The following is a 12,097-nucleotide window of genomic DNA, read 5'->3' on the forward strand; positions in this document are numbered from 1 at the left end:
TTAATATGGGGATGGGGTTGTTAATTTTTAAATATTATTTTCCAGGCTCACTCCTGTAATTCTAGCACTCTGGGAGGCGGAGGTGGGAGGATCCCTTGGGCTTAGAAGTTTGAGGTCAGGCTGAGCAAGATCGAGAGCCCCTTTCAACTAAGAATAAAAAAATTAGCCAGGTGTGGTGGGCGCCTGTAGTCCCAGCTACTCTGGAGGCTGAAGCAGGAGCGTCACTTGAGCCCAGGAATTTGAGGTTGCTGTGAGTTAGGCTGAGGCCACGGCACTCTAGCTTGGGCAGCAGAGTGAGACTCTGTCTCAAAAATGTGCATGCGTGTGTGTGTGTGTAGTTTCCAGTGTGTTGAACTACATAGGTGATCTCAAGCACTTGAGGTGGGAACGGTGCCATTTGGCCGGATGGGGCTTTGAAGGTCCTGGGACCTGGGTTCATGGCTCACACTGGGCAGAGTGCGTTTCTCCCGACACCCTTGGCTTTCACCCACAGCACACACCCATAAAGGGTTAAACTGCCTTCCCCAGGAAGGACAACCAAGATAAGAAGGTGCTCCTTTTCCTTTATCACAAGCTGTAACCCATGGCGATATTCCAGGATGGGAAGGGAGCAGTCAGAAAGGTCTCCTAGTATTGATTCAGCCTGTTTCTCCCTTTCTTACTCTGCCCCTCTCCTCCCTCCGCCCCCCATGCTGGTACCTTCACTCCATAAGCATTTTCTGAAGGGGCCTAACTGAGCCCAGTCCTCACCCTGAGTTCTCTGCTCTTAGCACTTGCAATCACCTTCCTCCTGCATCCTGGAGCCTGTCTGCAAAGCGGGGCTGATGAAGTGCACCGTGAGATGGTGTCCATCTTACTCGCAGCAGTTGGTTTGACTAGATGACTCTTTCTTTTTGCCCTGTGTTCTGAAGAAAGCATTGGCTGTGCTCTCTATTTCCCCAGGATAGGGGATCTGCTGGAGCTCCTGGGCTCCCAGCTATCGCTGAGAACCTGGGCTCCTCACTGCTTCACCGGTGGGTTGAACTTGGAGACCGTGAAGCCAGCAAGTGCCCTAGAAGTGGGTGGGATAATCCAGAGTTCTAGTTTCCTGGTTCTCAAGTTCCAGCCCAGTGCTGCTGTAGCACCTGGCTGGGCGGAACTGAAGCCAGAAAAGTGCCCTAGAAGATGGAGTCTGAGAAGCTAAGCTGAAGCAGGGGCAGCTGATCTAGTCTGCTCAGCCCACATTCTATGCCCACACACCTTCCATGATCATCTAGTTAAGGTTTCACCATGATTGTGAGGATGTTAATCTCAAAAGACTTTGGGGGAGGTAGTAGGACATAGTAAGTATTGTTAAATTGCTACAGTAAAGATTACTTTTATGTTGTTTTCTTTGATGATTCTTTTACAAATTTTGTTAGAGTAAAGGTTACTTTTATTGTTATATTGTAGGAGTAAAGGTTACTTTTATTGTTATATTGTTAGATAAAGGTTACTTTTATGTTCCTTAAATATTGTTACATTATTTGTAGGCCAGGCCTGGTGCCCACCTCCTGTAATTCTAGCACTTTGGGAGGCTGAGGTAGGTAGATTGCCTGAGTCCACTGGTTCAAGACCAGCCTGAGCAAGAGTGAGACCTCATCTCTAAAAAATAGCCAGCATTGTGGCAGGTGTAGTTCTACCTACTTGGGAGGCTGAGGCAAGAGGATCACTTGAGCCCAAGAGTTTGAGGTTGCTGTGAGCTGTGATGCCATGGCACTCTACCCAGGGTGATAAAGTGAGACTCTGTGATGGAGGTGTTAATGAGTTCGATGTAAGCATTTCACATTGTATATCAAATCAGTACACTGAACCCCATAAATGCATCAATGTACACAGTTATGATTGAATAAAAAAATAAATATTGTTCCGTTATTGGAGTAAAGGCTACTTAATGTTTTCTTTCAGATAAAGTTAAAAGTTTCTGGTTTTGTTTCTTTGTATTCCATTATAAAAATTAATAGACTTACAGCCAAGGCAGAACAGTCTTTGAGAGATTGCTGTCACTGTTAGAATTACTGGCCTTCTGGTAATAAGGGTTGTTGGACCTAATCCCTTTCTCTGCATTTGGCTGACAGTGTCAGGCCATAACAGAACCATGGGATCTGGTGAAATGTATGTTTGGGGGGAAATTAACTTTTCAACCATTTTTCAAACATCATTCCTATGTTTCAAAAGATCTACCTTTTTCTCCTTTTTAAAAATTAATTAATTTCTTTGTTTGCTTATTTCTTCATTTTGAGGCAGGGTCTTTCTCTGCCACCCTGGGTAGAGTACAGGTACAGTGGCATCATCATAGCTCAACGCAAGTTCAGTTTCCTGGGATCAAGTCTGGGTGAGATGACTCACACCTATAATCTTCATACTCTGGGAGGCCAAGGCGGGTGGGTTACCTGAACTCGGGAGTTCGAGACCAGCCTGAGCAAGAGCAAGACCCACCTGTCTCTAAAATTAGTCAGATGTTATGGCAGGTGCAGCTACTTGAGAGGCTGAGGCAAGAGATTTGCTTAAGCCCAAGAGTTGAGGTTGCTGTGAGCTGTGACACCACAGCACTCTACCAGGACAACAAAGTGAGACTCTGTCTCAAAAAAACAAACAAAAAGATCCGGGCTCAAGCGATCTTCTTGCCTCAGCCTCCAGTTTCTCTCCTTTTTAAACTACAACTCTGGGTTTTAGTCCTCTTTGGGCACTACCAACAGGATACGTGAGAACTGACAGGCAGATAAAAGTTGCTAACAGATAATTTTCAGTAAAAGGTAACACCATGACTCTCTCACATAGAGATGAGACATGAACATGCATTAAAGATTTTATTCTGCTCAAGAAAGAAGTGGGCAGATATTAATAACAAGTCAAAGAGAGGTGCAGGCTCAGCGCCCATAGCTCAGTGAGTAGGGCGCCAGCCCCATCACAGAAGGTGGTGGGTTTGAGCATGGCCTGGGCCTGCTAGGCAACAATGACAACTGCAACCAAAAACCGGCCGGGCGTTGTGGCAGACACCTGTGGTCCCAGCTACTTGGGAGGCAGAGGCAAGAGAATCGCTTGAGCCCAAGAGTTTGAGGTTGCTGTGAGCTATGATGCCACGGTACTCTACCAAGGGTGACACATGGTAGAGTATCAAAAAAAACAAAACAACAACAAAAAAAGAAACAAACAAAAGAGAAGTGCAGAAGCACAAATTAATTTAGATGAGTAAAAGTTGTTAAAATGAATTGAAATGGGGGCGAAACTGTTTTTTCCACTAGGAGGAGGGAAATCACAGCCAGGTCAGAATCTGCATGTCTGTCACTACCTGTAGTTTTGAGTTGTACACTCACCGTCCTCACTGGAAGGCAACTGAAGCCAAAAATTAGCTGATGGGTAGGGGGTGGGGGGAGGTTCCTCTGCCAAGGCACACTTTCCCATTGATATTCAACAGCTTTCTAGAAAGACAGTGACTTAGAATCATTCCAGGATTGGAATGCTTGATAAGTGTCAGCTATTGGCTCCTCCCTGCTGTAAGATATACTTTATGACTTAGGTGAATGCAGGATTAATCAGAAAAGGTTCAACTTGCTAGAAGTCAGCTTGCTGGAGACGCTGGTAGAGGGGAGGAAAAACAACAGTCTTTCCACCCTTCTGAAACAATCCTCAGCGAGGGCCTCTATGACAAAAGACAGATTAGCACGAGAAAGACAAACATTAGTAACATGTGTACCTCACATATACCATGGGTGACCCCCAGAGACGCGAGGAAATCTCAAAGGTGGCTTAGAACCCTGGCTTATTACCTTCCACTGAAACAGAAAGAAAGGTGTGAGATCACACCTATAATCCCAGCCAAGGCGGATGGATCCCTTGAGCCCAAGAGTTTGAGGTTGCTGTGAGCTGTGATGCCGTAGTACTCTACCAACGGTGACAAAGTGAGACTCTGTTTCAAAAAAGAAAAAAAAATCTTGTACAGGCATACCTCAGAGATACTGGAGGTTGGGTTCTAGACCGCCACAATAAAGTGACAAAGTGTCTGTAAACATGTTTTTGTAAAAAATGAAACTAACCACAATTGCAGTTACGTCAATTCAATGTACGTCCAGTTACCAGCACAAAGAAGCAGCATCACGCTTCATACGTGGGGTGTCTTGATCTAATTCATCCACATTTAAGAGCGATACGAGTTGTATCCTAGTGCGTAATATTCCTTAGAACTGTGGCAGATACTGTGTTGATTTGGGAGTATCTCCAGAATCAGGACCTGGGAGCAACGAAACAGACAAACCAAGTGGGAAAATGTGTTTTTGGGAAATTTTTTTGCTCACTGAAAGAAGGAATTGGAAAGTTAATTAATAAGTCTTTTTTTTTTTTTTAGACAGAGTCTCATTATATTGCCCTTGGTAGAGTACCATGGCGTCACAGCTCACAGCAACCTCAAACTCTTGGGCTTAAGCGATTCTCTTGCCTCAGCCTCCCAGGTAGCTGGGACTACAGGCGCCTGGCTATTTTTTTGTTGTAGTTGTCATTTTTGTTTAGCAGGCCCAGGCTGGGTTTGAACCTGCCAGCCCCAATGTATGTATCCGGCACCCTAACCACTGAGCTACAGGCACCGAGCCAACAAGTCCTTTTTCTTACCTAAGCACCTGCATTGCTCGAACTCACTTTGGATCAGCGATTGCCTCTGAAGAACCTACAAATCTTCACAGCATCCCTCCACTTTTGATTTGGAAGACACAGGGCAGGAGAGGTGGAGAAGCCCTTCTCAGGGACCTGAACGGTGTTCGTTATCAACACATACGAGATGACGCTGCACCAGTGTCAAGCCCCAGATCTAAGTGGCAGTGGTGCCTTTGTTCTTTGATAACTCCGTGTTTGTGATATGAGGCCTTGTAAAGACTAGGGCCTGGGAATGGGATTCTTCTTCTCCAAGTATAAAGATATCGTTTTACACTCCTCTTTGGACAAACTTTTTTTTTTTTTCTGTTTTCTAGCTAGAAAGCTCCTGGTTCCTGAAGTCATGATATTCGCCCTCCTAACAAGCTCAACTGACATTTCTATTTTCTAGAATTTGCGTAGAGTAACGCGGAGGCAAAACATAATGCCATTTGGTAAAACAGAAAAAACAGAACGACAGGACTCTTTGTTGTTGAATGAGGTACAAGTAGATGATTAAGAGTGCCCCAAGCGAGGATTAAACATTAAATTAGCTTCTGGTATTTCTTCTTTACAGAATGCTCTGCTTCCTGGACAACCTGGTGTAGTTGTCTCAGAAGACTGGTCTGGAGTGGGCAGCTCTTTCAGGCATCTAGAAAGGTCAGGACCTAATAAACTTACTTGATCTTCTATCTCTGCAGGATTTCTTGTTCTCCTAAACCCCAATAATTACAGAAGAATCCTAGTTCATTTTCTAAGATTAGAGCTGATCACTCCCTGGGACCTGAGAAGTCCTTTTGGAAGAATTAGTCTGATTCAAGGTAGTGTCATGGTAATGAGCGCTATCTAAAAGAAATATGACACGAAATCAAAGTTTTTGCTTGTGACTTAACTCATGCGACATTTACTAAGAGATTACTATATGCTGGACTCTGGGGGCAAGTACCGTAGCTGGTGTGTAAATGCGTGACAGAAAACATCCAGGCTCTGGGCGGCGCCTGTGGCTCAGTGAGTAGGGCGCCGGCCCCATATGCCGAGGGTGACGGGTTCAAACCCAGCCCCGGCCAAACTGCAACAAAAAAATAGCCGGGCGTTGTGGCGGGCGCCTGTAGTCCCAGCTGCTCGGGAGGCTGAGTCAAGAGAATCGCGTAAGCCCAAGAGTTAGAGGTTGCTGTGAGCCGTGTGATGCCACGGCACTCTACCGAGGGCGGTACAGTGAGACTCTGTCTCTACAAAAAAAAAAAACATCCAGGCTCATCAGAGCCGCACAGGAGCAGCACCCCGCTGGCTCGGCACACCAAGGATGCTCTGGCCAGTGTTCCCAGTGCAGCCACAAGGCCCAGGGAGTCTCCTGGAACATCAGAAAGGCAGAGGGCGAGACTGACAGCCTCTACCCTGGCCACACCCAGCCCTGACTTCCAGCAGTATCCAGAGGGCAAGGGTTCAAATCGGTGGCTACAGGACTTTCCAGGAGAATGCTAACGATTGCTGTGCTGAAGGCTCCTTTGTGGAGAAGTTTCCTGGGGGTGGCAGGAGATGTCTTTTTAGCCCTGTTTCCCCAACACCAGGAGCCATAGCTGCTGCGGACAGAGCGAGGGACAGAACGGAGCAGACCTGCCCCCTTCCAGGTCAGCTTCCAAAACAGAGACAGAAGAGGATTCAGAATTCATTAAACGGTGACTCGCGCTAGGAAGAAGAGTACAGGAGGCAGCTCTCCTGGAGGCAGCTGGCGCGAGGCTGGGGGGCGCTGAGCCGCGCATCGTGCCCTGTGCTGCCCAGAGTAGCGAACAATACAGCCAAGATGGCTAAAGATGACCCCAAGAAACCAAAGGGCAAGATGTCTGCCTCTGCCTTCTTTGTGCAGACATGCAGAGAAGAACATAAGAAGAAAAACCCAGAGGTCCCTGTAAATTTTGCAGAATTTTCCAAGAAGTGCTCTGAAAGGTGGAAGGCAATGTCTGGGAAAGAGAAGTCTAAATTTGATGAAATGGCAAAGGCTGATAAAGTCCGCTATGATTGGGAAATGAAGGATGATGGACCAGCTAAAGGAGGAAAGAAGAAGGACCCCAATGCCCCCAAGAGGCCACCATCTGGATTTTTCCTCTTCTGTTCAGAATTCCTCCCCAAGATCAAGTCTACAAATCCTGGTATCTCTATTGGAGATGTGGCAAAAAAGCTGGGTGAGATGTGGAATCACTTAAGTGACAGCGAAAAGCAGCCTTATATCACTAAGGCAGCCAAGCTGAAGGAGAGGATGAGAAGGATGTCGCTGACTGTAAGGCTAAAGGAAAGTTTGATGGCGCAAAGAGCCCCACTAAAGTTGCCAGGAAAAAGGTGGAAGAGGAAGATGAAGAAGACGAGGAAGAAGAAGAAGAAGACGAGGAGGAGGAGGATGAATAAAAAACTGTTTGTCTCCTTGTGAATACCTTAGAGTAGGGGAGCGCCGTGAATGACACATCTCTTAATCGAGAAATGTCTATTGCCCTCATTAGGTTTAATCACAAAATTTGATCACGATCATATTGTAGTCTCCAAGTGTTCTAGAAATTGTCAGTGGTTTACATGAAGTGGCCATGGGTGTCTGGAGCACTCTGAAACTGTATCAAAGTTGTACATACTTCCAAACACTTTTTATTTTGTAGAGACAGAGTCTCACTGTACCGCCCTCGAGTAGAGTGCCGTGGCGTCACACGGCTCACAGCAACCTCTAATTCTTGGGCTTACGCGATTCTCTTGCCTCTGCCTCCCGAGCAGCTGGGACTACAGGCGCTCGCCAAAATGCCCGGCTATTTTTTTGTTGCAGTTTGGCCAGGGCTGGGTTTGAACCCGCCACCCTCGGCATATGGGGCCGGCGCCCTACTCACTGAGCCATAGGCGCCGCCCACTTCCAAACATTTTTAAAATGAAAAGGCACTCTCATGTTCTCCTCACTCTGTGCACTTTGCTGTTGGTGTGACAAGGCATTTAAAGATGTTTCTGGCTTTTTTTTTTTAATTTGTAAGGTGGTGTTAACTATATGGTTATTGGCTAGAAATCCTGAGTTATCAACTGTACATATCTATAGTTTGTAAAAACAACAAAACAACCGAGACCAACTCTTGCTGCTCCCTGCTTGGCGTTAAGGCCCTGGGGAGAGATGTCCTTCTGAGGGGCCCTAGCTCAGGGCGTGCACTGTGAGCTGGACCTGTTGACATTGCGGTGAGCGTCCATTTAGCTTCAGGTTGTCTTGTTTTTGTATATAGTAACATAGCATTCTGCTGCCATTCTTAGCTGTGGACAAAGGGGGGTCAGGTGGCATGAGAAGTGTTTGGATTTTTTTTTTTTTTTTTAGTTAAGTGCGGTAGTTTCTAAACTGTTTGTTTTAAAACAAACTGTAGAACTCTTCATTGTTGGCAAAGCGGCAAGCGGAAGAGCCACTGCATCAATGAAAGTTCAAGAACCTTCTGTACTTAAACACATTTGCAATGTTCTGTTATTTTTTGTATGTTTAGAATGCTGAAATGTTTTTGAAGTTAAATAAACAGTATTACATTTTTAAAACTGAAAAAAAAAAAAAAAGAAGAGTACAGGCAGAGTGGAGTGTGGTCAGGGAGGGCCGCTCTGAGGAGGTGACTAGGTGAGTGAAGGAAGCAAGCCACCAGGAACACATGGGCAGCAGGGGCCCCGCTGAACCCAAGGACTAAGAGTACTGAGTCAGGAGGTGCTTGGTGCTCTATAAGCCTAATACAAGGGAAAGGAGGGCATGGGGAAGGTAGCATTAAAACCGACAAAATCTTGGGTGGCGCCTGTGGCTCAGTGGATGGGGTGCTGGCCCCATATACCAAAGATGGTGGGTTTAAACCCGGCCCCGGCCAAACTGCAACAAAAAAATAGCTGTGCATTCTGGTGGGCGCCTGCAGTCCCAGCTGCTTGGGAGACTGAGGCAAGAGAATCTCCTGAGCCCAGGAACTGGAGGTTGCTGTGAGCTGTGTGACGCCACGGCACTCTACTGAAGGTGATAAAAGTAGGACTCTGTCTCTACAAAAAAAAAAAAATCTCATCCCAATCCAGAAAATCACTCCACCAAGATAGAAGAGAAAGAAAACAATTTTATTATTGAATAATCATTAAACCAGGATGTGATGTGCACCACAGGCCCCTGCAGGGGGACTGCAGAGAACTTTTTGTCCATCTAGGCAGGCATAGCTCTTTATAGACACGTTCTGGAGATAAGGAAGAGGACTCAGCAATACCACTTGTCACAGTCTGTCCTATTCACTTGGTGTTTGGGGCCACCATCTGTGTTAGCCAACTGGCTTTATCTAGAGGAAAAATGGAAAGAACCAACTTCTCTCTTTATGTAAGGGGGAGTTTTCCAATATGGAATAAGTCACCCATCAAAGACTGGGAGATGAAAAAAAAAAAAAAAAAAAAAAAAAAAAGACTGGGAGATGAGGCCCTGTCCTTGCCCAGGGCGACAATTCCAAGCACAGCCTCCCAGGTCTTTAAGAAAGACATTCCTGGATTTAGCAAATGGACTAATTAGCTTTAAAAAGGTTTATACAGAGGCCAGAGAGAATTAAACCTCTTATGTTTAATTTGTATTTGCTGTTACTCTAGAACCTGGAGCATGTAGGGCTCATAAGGGTCAGTGAGGAGTTGTGGTTTCTTCTAAGCTTGGTGAGAAGTTGGGGGTGCAGGTTTGGAACGTGTGCTCTAAAGCCTCCTCTGGGTGCTAAATGGAGAATAAGACCTGGCCTCTGCAGCAAAGAGAGGGATTTGGGGAGTCTGGGATATGGAGAATGGTGCTGATTGCCTTTCCTGGTTTGTGTCAAATAGCCAAGTGGATTTGGCAAAAACAACACTCATGGCGTGCTGTGGTCTGAATGCTGTGTCCCCTCCAAACATATGCTGAAATCCTAGCCCCTGAGGTAATGATATTAGGTGGGTGGAGCCTTTGGGAGGTGATTAGGATTCGAGAACTCTGCCCTAACCACTGAGGTCAGTGCCCATCTAAAAGGGATCCCCAAGAGCCAGACCACCCTTTAAGGACACAGCTGGAAGGCACGGACTATGAGAAATAGGCCCTCACCAGACATGGAGTTTGCCAGTGCCTCGATCTTGGACTTCCCAGCCTCCAGAACAGTGAGGAGTAAATTTCTGTGGGTGTAAGCCAGTGTCTGCTAGCTCATTATAGCAGCCTGACCAAGCTGAGACATGGCGACCGGGGTTACTTTCTGCTTCTCTCCTGGAGCACAAGATCGCTGTAGGATGCATGCCCCGTCGTTAGTATAGAACGCATCCACTGTTCTCCCACTTTTCTGGTCATTTCTCTTGGAGAAAATCTCTCAAACATTGTAAACCCTCTTGGTAAGAGGCAGAAAAATAAAGTAGAACTTTGGAAACAAATTCTGAGGGACTTTGTTTGAAATATATCAAGCACAGCTTTCACACACAAGCCTGTTTAATCCTCTCCCCCAAATGCAGTGTTTTCAAAAACCGTGCAGACACGTGCTAGACCAGACATGCCTCAGGACCTACATATTGGAGTCAAAAGCCAGTTTCTGGCTGTCACCAACCCAATCTGTTGGTGAGACGAAGCTGAGTTTCTTGATTATGTGGTCAGGGAGAAGGCTACTTTGACAGAACTCTGGTGGTGTCCCGAGTTGGACAAGACGAGGTATGAACGTACCAAAAATTGGAATGGACTGAGTCTTGGAGGTTTGGGTTAAGTCAAGTCTTTCAACGTGAGGACTTATGCAGGACTAGGAATTGGCTCCAGAATCAGCAGAAACAGCGAGAGCAATGTTTTGAGGTGAGGGGTTTGAAGGATCTCAAGGCACCGACCGTCCATCGGTGCTGTCCGCTAATGTGATGTAGTGAACAACCAAAGTGTCAGCCTGAGTGGGAAAGTCTTTGGAAGAGAGAAGAAATGTGGATGAAGACAATGGCACAGCAAAGTCAAATTCAGGTAGATGGTAATATGTGCTTTTGATAACAATAGGGCAAAGCTTTGAACGTGCCCAGCTCCCAACAAAGCAAACAGGAAGGAGGCTGTCCCGGAGTGCCCCATCCTGGAATGTCCCATCCCGGAATGCCCCTGCCTCTCCGGGGTTCCACACAGTGTCACCCATTCTTATCAAATCAGCTCACAATTCTGTTCTATTTCAACAGTGCCCTCCATATTTTTTGTTTTCTTACCTTGAGTGTTCGATGTGTGAGCTTTCTGAGCTGCAGGAGGCCATATTCTCTTGTGGCTTTATTACCCCTCCTCTACATCATGGAAATAACTTTATTCCCTTTTCTTGATATTATAGTAAAATGTGGCTACTATAAAAGAGGGACGGAGGGAGGGGGGTGGGGCCTTGGTGTGTGTCACACTTTATGGGGGCAAGACATGATTGCAAGAGGGACTTTGCCTAACAATTGCAATCAGTGTAACCTGGCTTATTGTACCCTCAATGAATCCCCAACAATAAAAAAGTAAAAAAAAAAAAAAAAAGTGGCTATTATAAAAAAAATCTTTTGGGGGTCAGGTGCAGTGACTCACACCCGTAATCCTAGCTCTGTGGGAGACTGAGGTGGGAGGATTGCTTGAGTTCAGGAATTTGAGACCAGCATGAGCAAGAATGGGACCTTGTTTCTGATAAAAATTGAAAAATTAGCCAGGCATCATGGCTACTCAGGAGGCTGAGGCAGGAGGATTGCTTGAGCCCAGGAGTTGGAGGTTGCTGTGAGCTAGGCTTAAGCCATGGCACTTTAGCCTGGCAACAGAGTGAGAATCTGTCTCAAACAAACAAACAACTTTTTATTCCAAGAAACATTAGAAAGTATAAAGGTAAAATGAAAAAAAAATAATGACCGGGGATTTTAAAATGTGGTATGTGTTCCCATCTTAACAGAGAGGCAGAGCAGTTGTCCCTTAACTTCTAGATGGAACGCTTCTTCCGTCACTTGAGAAGATTCCATCCCAATGCAAGGAAGAGACTCAGGAGAAAGGGAAGACCTGTGCCTGGTTAGTCCTTTCTTTAAAGGGCTGAGAACAGAAAAGATGATGGTGCCTGGAAATTACCATATGTAATTTAAAATAGGAGCGATTGGAATAACAAAAATTAGAGCAAGGAAGTCTGATGTTCTGCTTTTTTCCATAGCGTCTGGTTCAATGATTTTGTTAAAATACCAAGTTCTTTCTGAAACCGTGTTTTGATGCCCCTACTTTGCTGTCATTCTGGACACAGCAGCCTTCTTACTGATTTCCAAGGAGATGTAAATGATTCAGTATGTTTTTTATTGGTCTCATTTTATTTTGCCTCAAAGTCCACAAACTGTAATTATGATTGATTACTGTGTTTTTGAAAATTGGCTTTGTCAGTATCCCGGAGTTAGGCAGCTTGTGAAAATAGTCCAAAATGAAAAGAATGGCCCCCTCCTTGGTATGTAGGTAAGGCATGCGGGTAGGGGTGTGCCAGCTTCAGAA

At 45.7% G+C, this 12,097-nt stretch overlaps 1 pseudogene; it reads left to right on the forward strand.

Moving 5' to 3' along the window:
- The first annotated feature begins 6,427 nt into the window (after positions 1–6,427).
- Positions 6,428–7,041, forward strand: LOC128570807 (high mobility group protein B3-like; annotated as a pseudogene).
- The last annotated feature ends 5,056 nt before the right edge of the window (positions 7,042–12,097 follow it).

This window comes from Nycticebus coucang, chromosome 18 (genome assembly GCF_027406575.1).
Source record: "Nycticebus coucang isolate mNycCou1 chromosome 18, mNycCou1.pri, whole genome shotgun sequence".
Classification (NCBI taxonomy): Eukaryota; Metazoa; Chordata; class Mammalia; order Primates; family Lorisidae; genus Nycticebus; species Nycticebus coucang.